Source organism: Cicer arietinum, chromosome 4 (genome assembly GCF_000331145.2).
Source record: "Cicer arietinum cultivar CDC Frontier isolate Library 1 chromosome 4, Cicar.CDCFrontier_v2.0, whole genome shotgun sequence".
NCBI lineage: Eukaryota > Viridiplantae > Streptophyta > Magnoliopsida > Fabales > Fabaceae > Cicer > Cicer arietinum.
In genome coordinates, this window is record NC_021163.2 from 45,080,569 (window position 1) to 45,104,025 (window position 23,457).

A 23,457-nucleotide genomic window follows, 5' to 3' on the forward strand; every position below is an offset into this window, starting at 1 on the left:
TTTTAATCAGAGAAAATGTATTGACTTTGATTAAATTTTTTCACCTGTGGTGAAGATGTCCTCTATCCGAGTTGTGTTTGGGTTAGCAGCTAGTTTGAACCTAGAAGTTTAACAACTTGATGTGAAAACTGCATTCCTTCATGGTAATTTGGAGGAAAAGATCTATATGGAGCAACCAAAGGGTTTCGAAGTCAAAGGTAAAGAGCAACTTGTGTGTAAATTGAAGAAAAGTTTGTATGTGCTCAAACAAGCACCTCAACAATGGTACAAGAAATTTGATTCTTTCATGGAGAAACATGGGTATGGTAAAACTACTTCTGACCATTGTGTATTTATCAAGAAATTCTCTGATGGTGATTATATTATTCTCTTGTTATATGTGGATGACATGTTGATTGTTGGTCATGACACTAAGAAGATTCAATCTTTAAAGAAAGATTTGAACAAGTCTTTTGCAATGAAAGACTTAGGTCCTGCAAAGCAAATTCTGGGTATGAGAATTACTCGTGACAGGAAGAATAATAAATTGTGGTTGTCTCAACACAATTATATTGAGAAGGTGTTAGAGAGGTTTAACATGAGCAATTGCAAACCTGTTAGTACTCCACTTGCTACTCATTTTAAATTGAATTCTGATAAATGTCCTACAAGTGAGAAAGACAAAGAAGAGATGAAGAAGGTTCCTTATGCATCCGCAGTTGGTAGTTTGATGTATGCTATGGTATGCACAAGGCCAAATATTGCTCATGTAGTTGGAGTTGTTAGTCGATTTCTCTCTAATCCTGGTAAAGATCATTGGCAAGCAGTGAAGTGGATTCTCAGATACGTCAGAGGCACTTCCAAAGTGTGTTTATGCTATGGAGGTGATGAACCTGTATTGGATAGCTACACAGGTGCAGATATGGCAGGTGATCTTGATTCTAGAAAATCTACTTCTGGTTATATGATGACCTTTGTAGGGGGAGCTGTGTCTTGACAATCACGACTACAAAAATGTGTTGCTTTATCCACTACTGAAGCTGAGTACATTGCAGCAACTGAAGCTTCCAAAGAACTCTTGTGGATGAAGAAATTCCTACATGAGTTAGGCCACAAGCAAGACAAGTTTGTGTTATTCTGTGACAGTCAGAGTGCGATCCATCTCAGCAAGAATTCGACTTTTCATGCAAAATCGAAGCATACGGTATCATTGGATACGAGATGCACTGGAAATGAAATCATTTTTAATTGAGAAGATTCATACTGATGAGAATGGTTCAGATATGATGACGAAGACCTTGCCTGTGTCGAAGATGATATGTTGTAGAAAGAAAGCTGGCATGGTTGAGCAGTACCTTCCCACTTGAGTCGTGAGGGGGAGATTTGTTGGGTGGGTTCACTCTCCAAGTGGAACCCACTAGTTTTATTAGTCTTAGTATTATTATTATTATTGAAATAAAAGAAAGAAAAAAAAAGGTATTATTGGGCTAGGCCCACGTGAAGGAAATAAAAGAGATTTAGAAATCCTAAGAATTAGAAGAACAAAAGAGAACGGCTGCCAGAGAAGAAAAATAAGGGTTTGGTTCCGGTGGTGGTAACAGGTGTATAGCAAACTTGCTCTGTTTGATCTATAAATTTAGTATGTTATTTCTACCACTGAGTTTGTTATTTTAATATACAGCTAAGTAGTTGTTATAAGGTTGTTATTGTTGATTGATGTTCCCTATTGTTATTAGGAAGACTTTGGTGTACCCATTAATTATTATAGTGGAAGTTTTACTGGATTAGGTCCCGTGGTTTTTATTCTCTCAATTTGATGGATGTTTTCCACGTTTAAAATTGCGTTTTCTCATATTTAATTTTCTGCCAATTATTTTTACTCTGTGGAATTGTATTTTCTGTTTGGCCATTTATGTGCACAGGTGAGAAAAAAAATATTCCGCATTACTGAGATAGTTATCGCTAATTATCTCTAATTTTTTCCAACCGTCAACGAGTCCAAAAAGAAAAAAAAAATACTTCCCAAGCTATGAAAGATAAGAAAACAAAGAAATCCTAATAACAAACTTTTATCATATTCAACTCACACTAACCGTCAACACATATTTTTAATAAAGTAATCTATGTAACAAGCAACAAATTTGACAAGAAAGAGTGTTAAAATGAATAATTTGCTTCCATTTTAATTAAAAAATAAAAACAGCCACTATTGCAAAACTGTTTCAACTTTCAACATCAGACAAACAGTAGTCAACAACATGCAGAGAAACAAACACTCACCGACGTACCCATCACCCACAACAGCAACGAAAACTTTATAATATTAGGATACTTACTAGATCTGAACAAAAAAATTCAAGCCAAATCACAACCTATGAATCACAAACACAAGCCTGACACATAAATACAAGTAATTATTCAATTAATTATATATAACTAAATAATTGTAGGTAATCACATGTCAATATCATGTCAAACAACAAATTTTAATATCTATGTTAGAACAATTTAATTAGAATAGATCTAATAAATTTTTTTTTTAGTATATATGTTAGATCAGTTCAATTAGAATACAAATCTAATAAAGTTTATTATAATATCAAATTTGCCACCGTTTTTTTTTGTCCAATTTTTTAATGTGTATATTAGAATAGTTCAGTTAGAACAGATCTAACAAAATTTACCATAATGACAAATTTGTCACTATCTTACTTATTACATTAAATATATAACAACCGATTTAATATCGACGATGTAGCAAGGTTAAAATGCATTAGTGTCTACTAAACTTTTTGGTTTCACTAATATTTGTAAATATGCAAAATATTAAATTAGCTTTGATTTTTTATGGTTAAACTTTTTGTTGTCAAACTTAACATGAATCTTCAACAATAAGAGTTTATTTATTGTATACTCTATAGGATTTAGGCCTTTTAGAGTTTCCCAAAAAGATAAACTTAAGATTTTCTTTGGTATTCAAAATAGAATATATACAACAAAATTGATGAAAGTATGAAATGTTGGGCTTTGTTCCTTACCACAACTCACTACGCCAGAAATGACATTTAACAGCGCCCATTTTACAGCGCTTTCTAAACACAAGCGCTGTTGTAATTATATTTTAAAAATAACGGAACCTATTATAGCGCTTTTTATGTAAAGCGCTGTAAAACAAGCGCTGTAGTAGGTCATATAACGTTTGCGCATCACGTTATAAGGATTTTACAGCGCTTGTCAAAAAAGCTCTGTAAACGGAAGCGCTTGTCACGTTATAAGGATTTTTCGAGAAAGCGTTGTAATATGCACACCCATATATGAAATTATGGGTGGGCATATTACAGCGCTTTGTCGAGAAAGCGCTGTAATATGTACACCCATATATGAAATTATGGGTGGGCATATTACAGCGCTTTTTTGAGAAAGCGCTGTAATATGTACACTCATATATGAAATTATGGGTGGGCATATTATAGCGCTTTTGTGAGAAAGTGCTGTAATATGCACACCCATAACTCATATGATGGGGTGCATATTACAGCGCTTTTTGTGAAGAAGCGCTGTAAAATGTGCATAACAAGCGCGCGTTGTATTTACATGTTTTATAGCGCTTTTTTAAAAGCGCTGTTGTATCATTTACAACGCTCGTTTCCACAGCGCTTATGTTTTTGAAAAAGCGCTGTAAATGGCTTAAAAAAAGCGCTGTAATATGCGTTTTTTCGCGTAGTGACTCATAAGGAGTCTTATTGAGAATATGCTTTACATAGATTCTACTCTAAATGTAACATGTAGTGTTCACTACTTCTGCCCAAAAGTATTTGACAATATTCATTTCGTGAATTATAGTGCATGTCATTTCCTGAAGATATCTATTTTTCCTTTCTACAAACATCATTTCATATATATATAGATCACTATCACGTAATTGACTTATGCTTAGTAGGTTATGCATTAGTCCTTTTACAAGTAAAAAATTTTAAATTTAAGGAAGAGAACCATTACCTTCTGTTCTACAACCTTTTATTTTACTGTTCCGGATTCATTCAAATCCTACAAATCCTCATTCCTTGAGGATCGTGTTTTGGATGTGTTGTGAACATCCATTATTCAGGTACCATGATTGGTGTTTTAAATTTGTTGCTAAGAATATTTGCAAGATATATTATTTTATTTTTAGGTACCCACATTTGATTGGGTCCTAGTTTCTTAGTTCTGAAAGATGTATTGTCTTTCCATGTTTTCAACATAGGACAAGTTATTCTATTATGACATTTCTTAAAGAAATTTGGGCAAGTAGTTTCAGATATAATAAATTGAGGAGGTTCCTTTGGTTCCTTAAAACCGATACCTCTTCTATTGTTTATCCTAACACCATAGATCATAGAGACTTGTTTGTTTCTGTCTATGTGGTTTCCAATAAACTCTTTCCAATATGATAGGTGGTTGCTTTATTCATTTTCCTTTAGTCCACGTATAATCTTAAGGATCCATTCTTCTTCATGAATCGCACTAGAGACCTCGAATGTGACATCAAGACTTCATGAATCTCATCTCCCCTTACAACAAACAATCCCCCTATAGCTTGTAATCTTTCAACTATTGCGCCTAGAGATCTTTGGTTCCCTTCCTTTTGCAGTTGTTGGTCCAACTTCTCTACCAACACCAACTTTTTGCTGGATCAACCCTTTTAGTGTACATTGCTTCAAAAATTCTTTAGCAAAGTTGTGTCCACAACTGCAATTATAATTATAAGAAACTCCTTCCACTTTTCTTGGGAAACTTTTGAATAGATGCTCACTACTTGAAAGAAAATTTAAGAGGAATTTTACGTAATATTAAAATATATACTCAATAAAATAAAAAAGAATTAATTACAATTTTGGTCTCTCTATTTTAGTTGAATCATGAAAGTAATCCCCCTATTTATTTCTCCTTAATTTTAGTCCCCAAACATGATTTTGGTACAAAACTTGATGAAATGTCATTTTTTTGCGCTTATTTAAACCACACAGTGCCTCAAGATCTCGTGGTGCAACAATTATACATGAAATCTATGATCAAATGATATTATGTGACTTAAAAAATGACATTTCATCAAAATTTTGACCAAAATTCTGTTTGAGAGACTAAACTTTGAGAAATAAAATGGAGAACTACTTTTGTGATTCAGCTAAAATAGGGGGATCAAAACTGCAATTAAGCCAATAAAAAAACTAATTTTCATTTAACCAACTACGTCTAAGAATGCGTTCCAAAATCATACAACTACAACTTATAGATAAAACAATAGATTTATAATATCTTTTCGTAAAAAAAGTAAATTTATTATTTTCTAACTTATTTAAACTCATCAATCAATTCATAAATAAGAATATGACAATGAAATCAAATAATAATCAATATTTATATTTATGGACTATAGTCTAAGTATTTACAACAATAAAATTTATTTTATTTTTATTCTTATACATGTGCGAAGCACTAGGTGGAGTTGTTATTATTTTGATAAAAATTAAAAATAGGACTAGACCAATGATCTTTTTGCAAAAAAGTCTTTAAGTTATTTATGTATGTTTTTCTAAAGCATATATATGACACATTTTTTTTATATTATATAAATTTGAGAATTGCAACATTAAATGTGTGAATAAAGATCATTAAAAAATATCAATAGAGGATAGATAGAGGCTCCTAATTATGAGTCTACATCTGCATCTATATCTGATTATTCTTTGCACCATATCAATGTTTGAGTAATTAATTAAGTTCACCTGATTCAAATAGAGATTTGTGTCACATTTTTTTTCTTTTTTGATGTTGTCGTCGTCGGTGTTTTGATGATCATGAAATAGAATGTCTTGCAAATTTTAATTTATTTTAGTTCAACATCTAATAAATTAAGGAGGAGATGATTGTAGGGAGATGATAAAGTGGGGGATGATGAATTTTATGTGTTGATCCGATTGGAAATTTTTGTTATTTTTGAAATTTTTTTTTAAAGTTTAAATAACTTTTTGGTTTCTATAAATATATTTTATTTTATTTTATTTTTAGTTATTTAATTATTTTTTAATAACGATTTGTGTGAGAGATTATTATAGTTTTCAAAATATATATATAAAAATTATTCAAAGATTTCATACAGTACACAAATTAATTTTAAAAAAATTATCAAATATGTTGACATTGTTAAACAGATATTAAAAAAATTACCACAACATGCATGCTTTGAAACTTGAAGGACCTATCCGAGAAATATAGCTCTAAGGGTTTTATGAAAAACAAATCAAATTTAAATAATCATATGCATAATTTTGCCATATAAAAAAAATCCTATATTTCACTGAATTTGTACAATTAAGCTCATTCAGATACAACAAAACGACCTATTTCTTGTATTTTATTTTATTTTATTTAATACAATCAAATAACCTAAGTCCAATGAGTCATCTCACATATTTCATAAACCACCTCCTTCAATTTGAACCTAATTTTTTTAAATATATATTTCTCCATACTACTAACTTTTATAAATATATGTATTTAATTTTGCTATACTCACTAAAATAATTTTAATTTAGTATTTATATTGAGTCAATTGATTTTATTTTAAAAATCATTTGAATTTATCGAAAATATTAGGATTTTTTTACCAATATATCCTCTTTTCCAAAATTTTGAACTAAAATACCCCCTTTTGTAATTTATATACCAAAACGCCTTACTTTTTGGTTTTACTAGGAGGTTGTGGCCTGAGGGGTGCGACAAGCTAAAAGAACATTTTTTTCCCCTAGTATGAGGTCGTTGGCTGGAGATGCGACCTCCCAAAGAGTTTTAAAAAAAAATTTATATTGTTTTCAGTTTTATGTAATTATTAATATTTTAATAAATAATAAAATTAATAAATAATTATATTAAATAATACATTAATAAATAATAATAATAAAAATACATTAATAAATAATAATATATTAATAAATAATAATAACAATAATAATAATTATTAATTATTATTATTATTATTAAAAATTGTTATAATTAAAAATAATTAAAATTAAAATAATAAATTAATATTATTATTATTATTAAAAGTAATTAAAATTAAAAACAGTAAAATATATTATAAATTTAAAAGAAATTACATTAATAAAAAAATTACATTAATAACATGAAATAAAATACATTAAATTAACGGAAAAAAATACATCTTATTGATGTCCACCTAAATGACCTCCAATTCCACAACTAGGATTTCGTCGAACTCGTCTAACCTTCTGAACGAGTTGAGGTTCTTCCAGTTATATAAATTTACCATTTTAAAAAATCCGTAATTAATTGGCCAATTTATAATTAATCAATTTGTTAAAATTAATTTGATACTTGCCAAATTTGCTACTTACCAAATTGGACAATTTGCGATTAATCAATTTGTTACCAAATTCGACAATTTTGCGATTAATCAAATAAAATACAATAAAATAAAATACAATAGAATACAATAAAATATAATAAAATAACATAACATAAAATAAAATGCAATAAACTTACAAATGCTTTCATATATTGGATTCCAGCTCTATGATTCGGTCATAGTTCCATGATAAAAATAATTTTTTTGATTAAGAGATGTATTTGAATGTAAGGAAGAGATGTGATAAAGAAGAAAAGTGAAGACGTTGTGGTAAAATTGGAGAACAAATGTATTGTATTGTATTTTATTTTATTTTATGTTATTGTATTTTATTTGATTAATCGCAAATTTTCCAATTTTGTAACTAATTAATTAATCGCAAATTGTCCAATTTGGTAAGTATCAAATTAATTTTAACAAATTGATTAATCATAAATTGCCCAACCAATTACGGACTTTTTAAAATGGTAAATTTATATAACCGGAAGAACCTCAACTCGTTCAGAGGGCTAGACGAGTTCCACGAAATCCTAGATGTGGAATTGGATGTCATTTAGGTGGACATCAATAAGATATATTTTTTTTCCATTAATTTAATGTATTTTGTTTCATGTTATTAATGTAATTTTTTTATTAACGTATTTTATTTTAAATTTATAATATAATTTACTTTTTTTAATTTTAATTACTTTTAATAAAAATATTAATTTACTATTTTAATTTTAATTATTTTTAATTATAACAATTTTTAATAATAATAAAAATAATAATAATTAAAAATTAATAATAATTATTATTGTTATTATTATTTATTAATGTATTATTATTATTTATTAATGTATTATTTAATATAATTATTTATTAATTTTATTATTTATTAAAATATTAACAATTACATAAAACTGAAAACGAATTAATTTTTTAAAAAAAAAACCCTTTGGGAGGTCGCATCCCCAGCCAGCGACCTGCTACTAGAGAAACAAAAATGTTCCTTTCGCTGGTCGTACCCCCAAGCCACGACCTCCAAGTAGCTTCAGAAGAATAGTGCATTTTGATATATAAATTACAAAAGAGATATTTTAATTCAAAATTTTAAAAAAGAAGATATATTAGTAAAAAATCCAAAATATTAGTCAAACTTTTAATCACGTGCATATAAATAATATACTAAATATGATTTAAAGATTATGAACAATTACTATTTATATATATATATATATATATATATATAATATTATATTTAATTAAATTATAAAATATATTTTATTTTTAAGAACCCATCAATGTCCATAAATTTTTTCCAGAAAATTATATTTAATTTTATATTTTTTAAAATTATTTCTTGATTTTAGTAATTTCATAAATTTAAAATCAACTTTATTCTTTTCACTAAAATATATATTTATATTGACTCAAATATATATTAAAATATATTTGTATTTATCAAAAAAAGTTAATCAAAATTTTCTGTAAAAAAAAAATAGTTATTCAAAATTTTAACCCGTATTTGACCAATAACTTTTACTAATACAACCACTGATATTGTTATATATATTATTTATCAAAAATACATGTTTCATAAATCATATTATAGTTATGTAATTTGACAACCAATATTTATCTAATATATATTTAAAAAATTTATATATTCAATAACATATTTTAAAGTTTAATTGATAAAGTATATGAAATTGTTTCAAAATTTTATAAATTTTTTTAGGTGATCTATTTAATTAATAAGAATTTTAATTTTATAAGGAAAAAAAAGAACTTTTAACTTTTATATATATATATATATATATATATATATATATATATATATATATATATATATATATATATATTATATATATATATATATCCTAATCAAAAGGAAAAAATAACAGATAACGACAAACCTAATAAAAATATATTTAATCAAAAGTAACGAATATTTGTTTATATATAAGGCCAAATTTCGTTATTGATCATCAAATATATATAGAGAATAACTGAAGAGAAAATGGCAATGGCTCAGGCACAGAAGTTTATGATGGCAGCCGTGATCTTTGTTCTTCTATTCTCAGTAGGTATGTAGACAGCTAACAAACAGAATTCGAATCTTTCATTTATTTTTCATTTTATGCTGTTATTTAAAGCAATTAATATTTCTATTTTCACTAGCTATGGGAAAATGGAATTGCATAGCCCAATGCAGAGATGTTCCAGACTGTGATCAAGCATGCAAACGGGACGGCTATCAGTATGGGACATGCTTACCACCTGTGTTTAACATCTGCTGCTGTCAATAAGACACTAAGAATCTTGACACTCAGAGCTTTCCTTCTAGAATTGGAAGAAAACATAATCTAAATAATTAAGCTTTGTTTGAAGGAAATAAAAAAAAAAATTATATTTCAAGTAGTTGAATTTTATTCTTTAATTTGTCATATTGTAGTTCTTATATTCTCAATTTCACCAGGATTAACTAAATTTAAAGAATAATATTGATCGATTATAATCATAACAAAGTTTAAATATTCGCTAAATTTATTTGATTTGTGATAGTTTAATTTTATCTGTGACAACTAGTCTTATTGTATATAATATTTATTTTGAACGTTTTATCAATGATAACTTAGCTCGTGTATAGATGTAGGAATAGACTAGATCGTCAGTCAGTCTATGGCCTACCTACTTATAGTTTGATTTGACTTTACCTATTTAACAAAAAAGTTAGACTTAGTCTTTTATAAAAGCATATTAATTTAAATAGACCAAGCTTATATAGATGTATTTTTAAAATTTATTTAATTTTAAATTTTAAAAATAAAAGACAAAATTTAAAAACGATGCATGATTGAAAAATTATGGTCGGATATCTTATGTTACCATGAGAACTTGAGAATTAAATATGAGTAAATTACACTAGTTTTTGTTAAAACTTGAAACAAAACATTAAAATTAAAATTCTCATGTGAATATTCATTAAATAAATATTTGAATAGTCGAATTCAACCATCAACTAATATTTTAAATGAGTTAAATAGAACAAATTAATTTAAATAATCGAATTTAATATATTAATTCAATTCATTTAAAATAACGCATTAAACAAATCAATCTAATGGGGTCAATATATATTTTTGACATCTTTAGTGTCCGAGACACCAAATCAACGGCCAATTTTATTTTATTTCATTTATCTCTAATTTCTAATTTCAGTGGATAATTTTAGTTTTTTTTTTCTTCTAGTGTATGTATGAAAATTGTGATGATGTAGAACTCACCCTGACAAAGCAATCATGAAAATGCATTCTGATCAATCCAGCACCTATGCCAGGGTTGTCTGAAACAGCTTTATTAACAATGCTTCTCACTATTGTCTCAGCAGATGGACACGTGTAGCTATAGAAACCCACCTCAAGATTAGATGCTGAAGCCAATGATGAAATAGATATAATTATCAAAACCAACCTTGAAGCCATTTGATGCATATTCATTGTTGTTAATTAATTGGTGAAGAGAACTTGTGTTGAAGCAATTGTATTTATAGGCTAAGAAATTTGTCATGTTGAAATAGTTGAAGTTTTCTGTGCCTTGAAAATTTCTTTCTCTTTTGGCTCAACTTGGTTTCTTTATTTAATTTTTGAATAGAGTGATGAGATATACAAGCTTGAGTGAGTCTAGTGGAAATTGAATTTTTCTATTTTACCCATGGAGGACTTGGTAATCTCACGTCACACATTATCTATATATTATTACTATTACTATTATTTATTAATTATTATTTTTATTATTATTTTCTAATATTAATATTTGTTATTTTAATTTTGTTAATTACGGGTTCATCTTTAGTATATTTAAAAAAATGTAAAATATATTACTTAAATGCTTTAATGTGAAATAAACTTTTAAATTGACTTTCAGGTTAGGCTAAACTTTTTAAAAAGATCAGGCCAGACTGGAGAAAAGTCTATGATATGTTGTAGGTCAGACTCAGGCATAAAAAATTAATTATAGACTAGACTCAGACTTTTCAAGCTTGGCCTGACCTATTTCTACCCCTTTCTGTATATAATAAATTAATTTCACCAGTGAAACCTTGTCTCTGTATGATAGTTTAATCTCATAAATAACTTGTCCAATGTATAATAGTTATGAATAATTAATAATCGGTAAAAACTCGTCCGGTGTATATGATAGTTTGTTCTCATTAGTGGTAATTTATCCTTGTGTATGATGGTTAATTGAAATCGTATCTTGTTTATGATATAGTTCACTCTCGTAAGTGTCAATTTATCGTGTATGATAATTTAGTCTCATAAGTAATAATTTATCACATATACGATAGTTATTGTGTGATAACTCAATTTCATAAGTGTCATATATGATAATTATTTTAAAAATTTTATCACTGAGAACTTGTTTCGTGAAAGATATTTTAATATCATCATAAGTGACAATTTGTCTTTGTGTATGATCGTTATTTTGAAATTTTTAGCAGTGAACATCTATCGTATGCATGATAGTTCAATCTCATCTGTGATCATTTGTCTAGTGCATGATAATTATTATTTTGAAATTTTTATCAGCAATAATTTCTCTTGTGTATGATAGTTCAATATCATCAATGATAACTTTTATGGTGTTGGTAAAATAAAAGAATGATTTTTTTTTTTTGTATTTTTTTTCTTTTGGTACTTGTTTAGATTATTTTTGTTGATAAATAAAAAAAAGGAAATTAATTGTATACAAAAAAAAAAAATCTCATAAATGACAACTTATCTTATTTATCGCAGTTTTTTAAAACTTATTCCGTGTATGTTAGTTCAATGAAATAACAACTTACTCCATGTATAATAAATGTATTGAAATTTTTAAGAATAAAAATTTGTCCGTATATTTTTTTCAATAAACAAATTTGTCGTATATGATATTTTGATCTAAAAAATGATAAATTGTCCGGTATAGTTTATACCTTATTTTATAATTAGTGTATAAGAACTTAAAAGTATTAGAGAGAAGATAAAAAAATACTTCTTTTTTAAAAAAAATGGTAAGATAAATAAATAAAAGACATAAAATAAAAAAGTAGGAAAGAAAATGGACAAAATGTTTTTAAAAATAAAAGAAAATAAATGAAAAAAAAATATTAAATTAAGCATCAGGTAAACATTATGAAGTTTTTTTACTTTCCCCCTTATTGACTTTTTCTATTTTCTGGGTGCATTTTTACCGATTCTTCTTTTACTTTTGTCAAATGTCACTAAAAGTACATTTTAGAAAATCGCTTATTAAAGAAAAATTTACGACTTGCAAAAATTATCCTTCAATTTGCATTTATGACACTTATTTTAATAAAGTTTGTTACATATTTTTCATTTTACTATGTTAGGTATTTTTCATATCTACTTTTCTTAAATTTACTACAACATTTTTACCCTACTGCAACTCATAAAAACCGTTGTTTAACATTAAAAAATCGTTGCCGTAATCTACGGTTTTCTGTCCGTGGGCAACCAAGATGTTGCCTTAGAAAACCGTACTTGTAGCTATCTATTAGAGAATGGTTTTTCAAATTTACAACGACAACGGTTTTACACTGTTGTGAAGTTAAAACCGTTCTGGTAGGCCTATTTTTTAATTAAGGTACGGCAACGCTTTATAACCGTTGCCAAAAATAAAATATTTTTTAAAAAATAATACTAAAAATTATTGTATTTTAGAAAAATATTTTTTAGTAAAACTTTATTATTGTAATACTATAATAAATTTAAAAATATAACAGTTACGATAATACGAAATTGTTGTGATATACTATAATAAATTTAATAATACCCAAAACAATCCACTAAAAATACAAAATCCAAATAACAAAATCAAACATTCTCAATGTGTCTCAGCTATATAAAACCACTTAGCATTATTAATCTGCATTCATATCCTGGACCTACAAATAAAAGTAAAGCAAAGGACAACAAACAAAGTTAGAACATTACTAATCTAAATTCATAATTTTCAGGATAATTTTCACATAAAATGCAAGATTTAGTCAATTAATCAACCGTAATTCCACTAGGCAAATATAAACACACATACATAAACAATTGTATAGTCGAGATACTTTCAATATTGCAGCACAGAGATGCACAAAACTTCAATTACCAAGCAAAAATAATAAACCAACAAGTTCAATGATGAAAAAAAATTAAAAGCACACCAAAAGAATAGTGAATAGTTAATATGATAGAGTTAGAGACACTAGCATGAAAATTAACAATATTGGAGTAATACATGTCCAAGAGCATATGGCAAAGCTGATCTCTCAATTGCTAGTATTGATTGCACTCTCTCAATTGCTAGTATTGATTGCACTGAGGCACCATTTACAACCCCTATGAAGGTATTCATGCACTAAGTGAATATGCTAATACTGCAGAAGCTATATTATTATACTAATATGCTCAATCTCATTTACATTTGACTCACCTCAAAGTACTGGATCAAATCGGCATGGTCTCTTATTGGACTGACGTATATTTGCTCCCCTCCTAACTTCAGAAGTAGCATCTGCAAAAGTTTATATTGAAGCACTTAATTCTTCAATATGTAGTACTTAAAACAAAATGGTGAGACTGAGAATTCTTACCTCATCAAAAGCGTCAAATAAGTCAATACTTGGCTAATAGATCGTGCACACCACGGTACGACGGGTGTCCACGGTGTTCCTTACTATAGAAGACTAAAGCATTGTTGGCCAGGAGAAGCATGTCTCTGAAAAGATCCATCACTATATTAATTGTTTGGTCGCTAATTTTTGACCTTATAGTGTCAAAGTCCATGTGACATAATCTTCGCTTAAACAAGAAGATAGTTATGCAACTAACTCAATTGAATCTTCGGATTTCTCCAAAGATCTCTTAAGCTCCACTACTCTCTTCTTCTTAAGCTCCCTTCGTATTTGGCTTTACAGACCTGCAACAATGATATTACTATCAATAATAAATTCATCAGTTGAAAAGGCATATATGTCCCTAAATTAGGAACAAAGTAAACCCAACAACATGAATTTGGTGAATGACATTGACACACCAACAAAACATAAACTACATGGTAATAGAGAATCTGATATCATGTCATGAACCAACAATCACAAAGACCAGGTTTGGATTAACTTATGTCATATAAAATCTTACATAAAATATGTTGAAGGTTCTTCACCTACGAAAATGTCCTTAAAAACTTACAAATGTTTATGAAGCAATTAAATAAAAGAGCTTATGAAAAAATTGAGATTAAGAAGCTAATTTCTAACTGACATAATAAGGTATTGTCTTAAAAACTCGTATTTATTATTAGGTTCTTCTAATATTTCTTTTTTAATGGATACTTCTAGAGACGTTAATCCATTCAAAAACTTAAGCTATGAGATGAATGTCTAAACACAAGATAAACATACTTAATCTCACTCAAATCATTCATCTCTCAAAATCCATTAGAGCAACTAGTCGAATATACAGTCCAAACCTGCCATCCATCACACAACTATCAAAAAGCATAATATCCCTAAATAAATTGAACACAAGTATAATATAAATATACTACCAGCTCAACGAACATAATTCTGGAATCAGAAACTCAATTAAAAGTGCATCAACAAGATTAAGAAAACACAATTAAGAAAATAATATGCACAAGATTGCAACCAAATTTTATAATTTTAGTCAATCATACTTCCTAACTCAGTCATAACTTTGTGTCACCTAGAATCAAATTGAATTTTTAGAGTAAACTAGAAAGCATCAATTCAATCATTTGAAGATGATTAATATTATAAAGTCACTTTTAGTGTAATGCAAAAGCAAAAACCCTAATCAATGCAGAGGTTGAACAATAACATATCAAGGATGAAAATACATACCAAAATCACCAACTCAAAAAATTAAAAGTGCATCAACAAGATTAAGAAAATAATATGCACAAGATTGCAACTAAGTTTCATAATTTTAGTCACTCATACTTCCTAAACCAGTCATAATTTTGTGTCACCTAGAATCAAATTGAATGTTTAGGGTATACCAGACAAAATCAATTCAACCATTTTAGAAATCAGAAATCGTAACCAGAAATCGATGCAGAGGTTGAGCGATAACAGAGAAAGGATGAAAATACATACCAAAAACCATCAAGTCACGAAGAGGTAGAAGTTTGTAAGTTTCGAAAAGGTTGAGCGTAATCGATGTTGCAGAGTTGCGAGAAAACCCTACCTCAACCTTTTCGAAACTTGCTTCCATCACCAACTCTTGTTTTCCCCCCTTTTTCATTCAGAAACAAGAATAATCAAGTGAGAGAGAGAAGATAGGGTTATTGTTTTGCGCGCGCGAGAGAGAGAAGAGGAACAAAGTTTGCGAGAGAGTAAAGAGGAATAGTATTGTTTGCTGAGAAGAGAGAGTAGAGAGGAATAAAGTGTGAGAGAGAGAAGAAAGGATTTTGCCAAGAAGAAACGCGAGCGCGAGGCAAAATGAAATATTTGGTGAAAATTTTTACTTTGCATAAGAGAACGGTTTAATTAAAAATTAAACTACTAGAACAATTTTGAACTGTTGCGGTAGAAATTATAAAATTTATTGTTCTATTACAATGAAATTTGAAAACCAATCTCTGTTAGACTCTACGAGAACGGTTTTTTACCATAAAAAATTTGGTGTTGCCATAGCACCAAAATGTTATAGTGATTATATATAGATAGCCTTGCAAATGTTCTTTTGGTACAAGCTAATTGCTAATGTATTCCTTTTCTGCAGATGTACTCCAAATTATATATAGAGAGCCTTGTCAATATTGTTAATACTATTTTTATAGATGCAAATGAGATGTAAAAAGGAATGAGTCGATAGAAAAAAAAAACTTGATAGAAGTGTGATATGATTGTTACAACTGAGTTCATCTAAAATGTGCAACTTTCGGAGCAATTTAGAAAGTATGAGTTGGTGTTGGTTTGATAATTCTCGTATAGTATTTATGTTTATTAGAAGGTTGTTTTATCCTGTTTATTTCATTCATAGTTGAGAATTAGAGCATCAAAGAAACTTCTTTGTTTTTCTTTTTTCCCTGTATTTTTCGAACTCTTTAAAAATAATAACATTCGTCATAAATGTTCTTGCTTTATGATGATGCATTTTGTATTGTTTCTTTTCGTAAGCATTGAGATCCTTTCTAGATATTTCAACACCAACAACGTCTTTTGGGGCCTCATGGCTTAGATGTAGAACCTTCTAAGCTTGTCCTTCTAGTAATCAACTCTTTCTCCATCAAACAGAGGAGACATGTTAACTTTTCCACTAGTAACTTTATTACCATAGTTATGTTGGCTTTAGTCATTTGAATCCTAATTTTGACATAATTAACAATTCATACAATGTTCATACATCATATGATAAATCTAATATTTAAATTGAGCAAGATTTCAGGAACAACAATCCAATCCTACACACTTGGAACATATTGCTTGGAACACAAGAAATCAACAAAAGTTGATTTTTGGCTGAGTAAATCGATTGGGAAATCGATTTCATAACAAGGGTGTAAGGAAACACAACTGTTTGTGATGGTATAATCGATTGGGCAATCGACTGACTAAATTAGAAATGAAAAATGCACAAGTCAGTGGCACCCTGTTTTACAGGCTAATCGATTGACAAATCGATTATACATTTCACAAAGTAAACCTGATTGAAATAAATGGATTGGGAAATCGATTGTACAAGTCACAGTGACACCCCAGTTTTGAGGGTAATCGATTGGCAAATCGGTTGCTTAAATACTATTTGCAAAATAACTTTCCTTGTGACAAACACAATCGATTGGACAATCTATTGTGTGAAATTTCAATCAAGTTAAGTTTGGTTGCAATCGATTGGGAAATCGATTGAACTAAACGCCAGGTAAGAACTTTTCAGGCAAATACATACAAATCGATTGGCACGTCGATTAACATCAAAATAGCTGAGTCACTGACTTAAACACAATCGATTGGCAAATCGATTGAAAGAACTTTTTGAAATCACAGTGAACTCTGAGCTTGTGGCCAAATCGATTCTGAGTATTTGTTAATCGATTATGAAACTTAATAAATCGATTACGAAATCGATTGGTATGTGTTTTACTTTGAACATAACATCTGCAATCGATTACGAAATCGATGCATATAAGTCTTAACATAATCACTGAAAAATGTTGTTTAAAGAATCGACTGGTAAATCGATTGGCTTATATAGTTTCAAGATTCAAGAAAAACAAGACACGCGATAATCGATTGGCAAATCGATTAGACTGGTTTATCACTTTACGAAATCGATTGGTAAATCGATTGATTAATATGTCTTTCAAAAACTATATAAACTATTTTCAATCATTCTTTCAATAACAATCTGAAAAACACTTTGAATATTCTTGACATACACAAGAACTCTCAATAACACTTGGTTAACACACTGAGATTGCTTTTTCAGATCACAACCAAAGAGATTATCAACAATCAATGAAAGAGCTTGAAAAGTAATCTTGAGAGAAAAGACAATGTTCTCATGAACAATCCTTGAATATCCAGAATCGTGAGAAGTCACATTGACCAAGATTGAAGACTTCTTTTTGTTCTTCCTTTATTCAGTTTGTAATAATACTTTGAAAAGAAACGAAAGCGAGAAAAGCCAGCTTGAAACTGGTGGCTACTTTCTTGGGTGAGAGTGCTCAACAAGAAAGAGTCGTACTTTGATTCTGTGTTAGATTGCTGAGTGTCTACAAGGATCAGAGGGTGATCAGTAGGAAAGAAATCATTAAGATAGATAGGTTTCGGGGATGAAACTGGACAATCTGTAATTGATTCTTTCTATTGGAGAAGAAAATCTGAAATCCGATTGGATTTTCAGGACTGGATGTAGGTTGTCAAGTTGACAACTGAACCAGGATAAATTCTTGGTGCAATCTTCTCTAACCCTTAACTCCTTTAATTTTCTATCTTGCAATATCTGTATGTGTGATTAATATTAGATGCATGTTAAACATATTCTGTGTTAGGTAATATTGTTTAAACTGGTAATTTGACTTGCATGCATCTTGGTTAATCTCTTATCAATCTACTTACAATTGCTAATCTTGTATGCCACAATTTAATTCCGCTGTGTGTATGAAATTGATTTAATTTCTTAAAGAACTGATACATTCCGATTATTTCGAGGTCATACCAACCAACAAGTTAGTCATAATAACACATATCTTTACTTAAACACGGTTAAAGTGTCCATCTTTGAGATTGTGCTCTAATACCAATTTTAGAACGAGAAACACAAGAAAGTAAAGGGGTTTGAATTGTATTATACTTTAAAATCGTTTTTAACAAGATTAAAACAGATTGATGAAAACATAGCAGATAAAACAATAAACACCAAAACAATATAATCCAATTTATCCTAGCTCACCACAAACATGGTAGCTATCCAGTCTTTTCAAACTGAAAGATATAATTCACTAATTTATCAACCAAATGCACTTCCACTGAACACCTACAAGTCAACTTGACTGTGTTCTAGTCTTCTCAACCTTCTAGTTTAGTTTAGTTTAGTCAAGTTGTTAAGGGTTTCCTGAATAATTCTCACAAAAAACTGTTCACAAAGTTGTACTCTAAGAAAATATTTCTTAGCACTTAGAAACAAAAAAATGATTAAGAGCAATAGTGCAGAGACAGTTGTATCATGCTTATTGTAGTTTTTTTGTTGTATGGATCAATGAGGGCTGCACATCCTTTTATTGAAACTTTAGGGTTTTTGGCCTTTGTCCTGATTGCAAGAAATCAACATGTATCATGAAGTTTTGTATAAAATCTTCAAAGATTGATTCACCATTAAAGATTGTCTGAATTTATCCTTGTAATTGATTATGTGTATTTTGATACAGAGACAAAATGAGTAGAGGATATCATTATCAGAGTATGTCACATAGACCTTCAAACAAATAACAGATTCAAGATGTTGAGCAGAGGTTGAACATATTGGTCTTCTTCAAAATGTTGACTTTTTATCAGAGCGTTGACTTCCAAAATGTTGATTTCTTATCAGAGCATTGACTTTCCATCAGAATCAGACGATCAGATGCTTGACATGATTATCAAACTATCAAAGCATTGTCATACTTATCAAAGGCTGGAAATAACTTGCTTATCATGATTATCATATGCAGAGTAATCAAATGATTGATACACTTATCAGAGGCATAACTATTCAGAGCATTGCTTGCATTAAAAAAATCACCAGATGTGCGTTTTTGAGTACAAGTTTTAGAGCAAAGTCTCGGTATTCGTTTCACTTTGTCCAAACATCATAGGATGCAATGTAAAGTCATTTAACAATTACATGATCTAGGAACTGCACACATAAGTGAAACATTAGTGCTTTAAATTATTCCCACTAAATAATTTTGTTATCATCAAAACAAGTAAGATTCATAGTTCTTCAAATCAACTTGGTTATAACTGTTTAATCCACAACAATTGAGTGTTGCAACTGGCTGTTGAAATATATTCTGCTTCAGCAGTGGAAATAACATTGATTCCTTTTCTTTTGTTGACCAAGAGATCAGATTTTCACCAAGGAATGTACAACTTCCATTGGGGCTTTTCCTTTTAATAGCGTTTCAACAAGTGTATTGAATCGTTGCAAGTAATAATTAAAAGGGTAATACTAAGTGTCAAACTCAAGGATTGCGTTTTACTATTGAATTATATTTAGTTACTAAAATTGAACAAAAAGTTTCCAAATTGATTGAAATAATATTTAAAATTAATAACAATAATAAAATTGATCCTTTATAATAAGAAAAATGTGAGGGATGAGTTTCACTTCGAATCCGACCTTGGTGTCTAATTTGATCCTAGTTATTGAATTCCTTTATTGAATTATTACCGAATTATCTTTATTATTCTTGCCCTAATGTCTTAGTGACATAATCTTTAATTCCAAAATAACCCATAATTCCTTAGTGGATTTAAGATTAGAATTAAGCATTACTGTACATGAATTCTCTTTTTAAACTATTTCCTCTACAACTAATTTAATTTATTTCATGACCTTCATCTATCCCTAGACTACAAATTCATGAATTTCTCATCTCAAGCATTCGTAAAGTCCACTTTCGTTTCAAAATACGAACCATAAAAATAATTCAATTAAACTTATTCATATAACTAGAAATCAAATAAATAAATAAAAATAAGGGTTTAATCTTGTTACACTGATCCCTAACAAATAGGGTTTAGTTACTCATGACAGAGATAGAAAAGATAGATATTAGAGAAAAATTACAAGAAAGATTCATGAATGATTCTTGATAAAACTGCTCCAATGGTGTTAAAAACGGTCGTCTTTGAGTTTCTATGCTAGGACACAAGTCTCCCTACTTCCCAATGGTGAAAAAGATCCCTAAAAACATCTACTATCTAACTTATACTGTATATTTATCCTCTTTTGAGTCCGAAGTTTGTAACACCCCGTTTTTCAAAGCGAGGGTATATTTTTTTTTTTGAAAGAGATTAAAAGGAATTAAAATAAAACAAAGAATTAAATCAGGAAAATGCCTTTGGATAAATAATTGAGTCATTATAATTTACAAACAGCGGAAGAGTTTCTCCAATTATAAATCCAAAACATTTACACAACAACAAATGGTACATGGAACCCATTCAAGTAAAAAGTCAAACTGACAATATTAATATAAGTACAGTTTTCCAAACTAAAAATACTCCAATCCAAAAAGAAGGACACCTAGTTCCTATACATCATCCTAATCTGATCATCCTAACAAAAAGCTATACACCCTAAGTATCTCCACGCGCCCCGTGAGATCCTCCTAATGTAACTGCAATCACGCGTTCCCATCTCCATTCCCGTCCGTAGGGTACGAACCGGTAGGATCGTCCTGACTCTCATCTGAGGGCAAAGCCCAGATTTCCACAATAATTGTAAAGGGTCACCAACCGAAATTAACAGATAACACATAACATTTAAGTTTTAAATGCACAAAATAACCTTTCAACTAAGCATGCACCTTAAAAGGATTTTCCATATGCTAAAAGTTCATATAATGCTTGTCAATTAACAATGAACTCAAAATGAAGTTCTCAAACCATCAAGTAATACATAACTGACCAAAGCATTGATAAATCAATTGAGAAATCGATTATCTAACTCAAAATAAGGACTTTTGCTGAGCCAATCGATTGCCAAATCGATTTGGTCAGTTCTGCTGAGTTTCTGCATGACCAAATCGATTTCTAAGTCGATTTTGTCAGTTCTGATGAGTCCCTGGGTTGCCAAATCGATTTCCAAATCGATTTCGGCAGTTTTGCTGAGTTCCTGCCTCTCTGCCAATCGATTTCCAAATCGATTTCTTAAAAGATTTTGAAAGATATATTTATACAATCGATTGGCAAATCGATTAGGTCAAAATGGTGAACTTCCTGCAACTCATCCAATCGATTGGGAAATCGATTTCCCTGATCGTTTTTCCAAAAATTCATGCATTAACTCAAGTCATTCCTAATCAAGTTCACAACCTAACACTTAGCAATTCCTACGCGATTACCACGACAATTGGGATCTCGATAACCATCATACTTACACACAACAATCAACACATAACACTTAGCATTTTCAACACAATTAATACAACATCATGGATTTCGAAATGGTATTGCAATCAAACATGTTATCACCAAATTCCAAAACATAACACTTAGCATTTATAACACATTACTACACAACAAAAATGAACCAACAGTTCACAAATCAACAGGGTGTAGTCTCTTGCGGACAAACACAATTCCCTCAGGAACGTAAGTCGTAAACGTACTACCTATCACGGGTCCGTACCGTTTACCGAGGTGCCACCTATCCCGGGTCAGCACAACTTACCAAAACATACACGAGTAAACGAGACATTAAGAGATTCCCCATTCTTAATTCTCGTCTAACTTAAACCAGGGCGTAGTCTCTCACGGACAAACCCCTGCGCAGTCTCTCACGGACAAACGCAATTCCCGCAGGAACGTAAGTCGTAAACGTACTACCTATCACGGGTCCGTACTGTTTACCGAGGTGCCACCTATCCCGGGTCAGCACAACTTACCAAACACAATTCCCTCAGGAACGTAAGTCGTAAACGTACTACCTATCACGGGTCTGTACTGTTTACCGAGGTGCCACCCATCCCAGGTCAGCACAACTTACCAAACGTAAATCGTAAACGTACTGCCTATCACGGCCTTTACTGTTTACCAAGGTGCCACCTATCCCGGGTCAGCACAACTTACCAAAACATACACGAGTAAACAAGACATTAAGAGATTCCCCATTCTTAATACTCATTTACTGAAACGATTTTCAAAAACGAACATTAAGTAACCGAGACATTAAGAGATTCCCCATTCTCAACGCCCAGTTAACTTAAACAATTTTCCAAACAAAATAATAAGTAACCGAGACATTAAGAGATTCCCCATTCTTAACGCCCAGTTAACTTAAACGATTTTCAAAACAAAATATTAAGTAACCGAGACATTAAGAGATTCCCCATTCTTAACGCCCAGTTAACTTAAACGGTTTTCAAAACAAAATATTAAGTAACCGAGACATTAAGAGATTCCCCCTCCTTAACGTCCAGTTAACTTAAACGGTTTTCAAAACAAAATATTAAGTAACCGAGACATTAAGAGATTCCCCCTCCTTAACGTCCAGTTAACTTAAACGGTTTTCAAAACAAAATATTAAGTAACCGAGACATTAAGAGATTCCCCCTCCTTAACGTCCAGTTAACTTAAACGGTTTTCAAAACAAAATATTAAGTAACCGAGACATTAAGAGGTTCCCCCTCCTTAACGTCCAGTTAACTTAAACGGTTTTCAAAACAAAATATTAAGTAACCGAGACATTAAGAGATTCCCCATTCTTAACGCCCAGTTAGATGGAAAAGTTGAATTTTCCTTCCTTTCTTTTTCTTTCCTTTGTTTTTCCTTTCTTCCTTTTTCCTTCTTTCCTTTA

General features: G+C 29.9%; 2 long non-coding RNA genes across 2 annotated transcripts; one reads left to right on the forward strand and one right to left on the reverse strand.

Moving 5' to 3' along the window:
* The first annotated feature begins 9,365 nt into the window (after nt 1-9,365).
* LOC113784280 (uncharacterized) lies at nt 9,366-9,809 on the forward strand. Its single transcript, XR_003470312.2, has 2 exons — nt 9,366-9,456; nt 9,551-9,809. It is a non-coding gene; the product is annotated as an uncharacterized lncRNA (long non-coding RNA).
* A 3,354-nt stretch (nt 9,810-13,163) lies between these two features.
* LOC113784279 (uncharacterized) lies at nt 13,164-14,338 on the reverse strand. The gene is made up of 3 exons (XR_003470311.2): nt 14,019-14,338; nt 13,859-13,939; nt 13,164-13,319 (listed from the first exon to the last, which is right to left on the reverse strand). It is a non-coding gene; the product is annotated as an uncharacterized lncRNA (long non-coding RNA).
* Between the last annotated feature and the right edge of the window lie 9,119 nt (nt 14,339-23,457).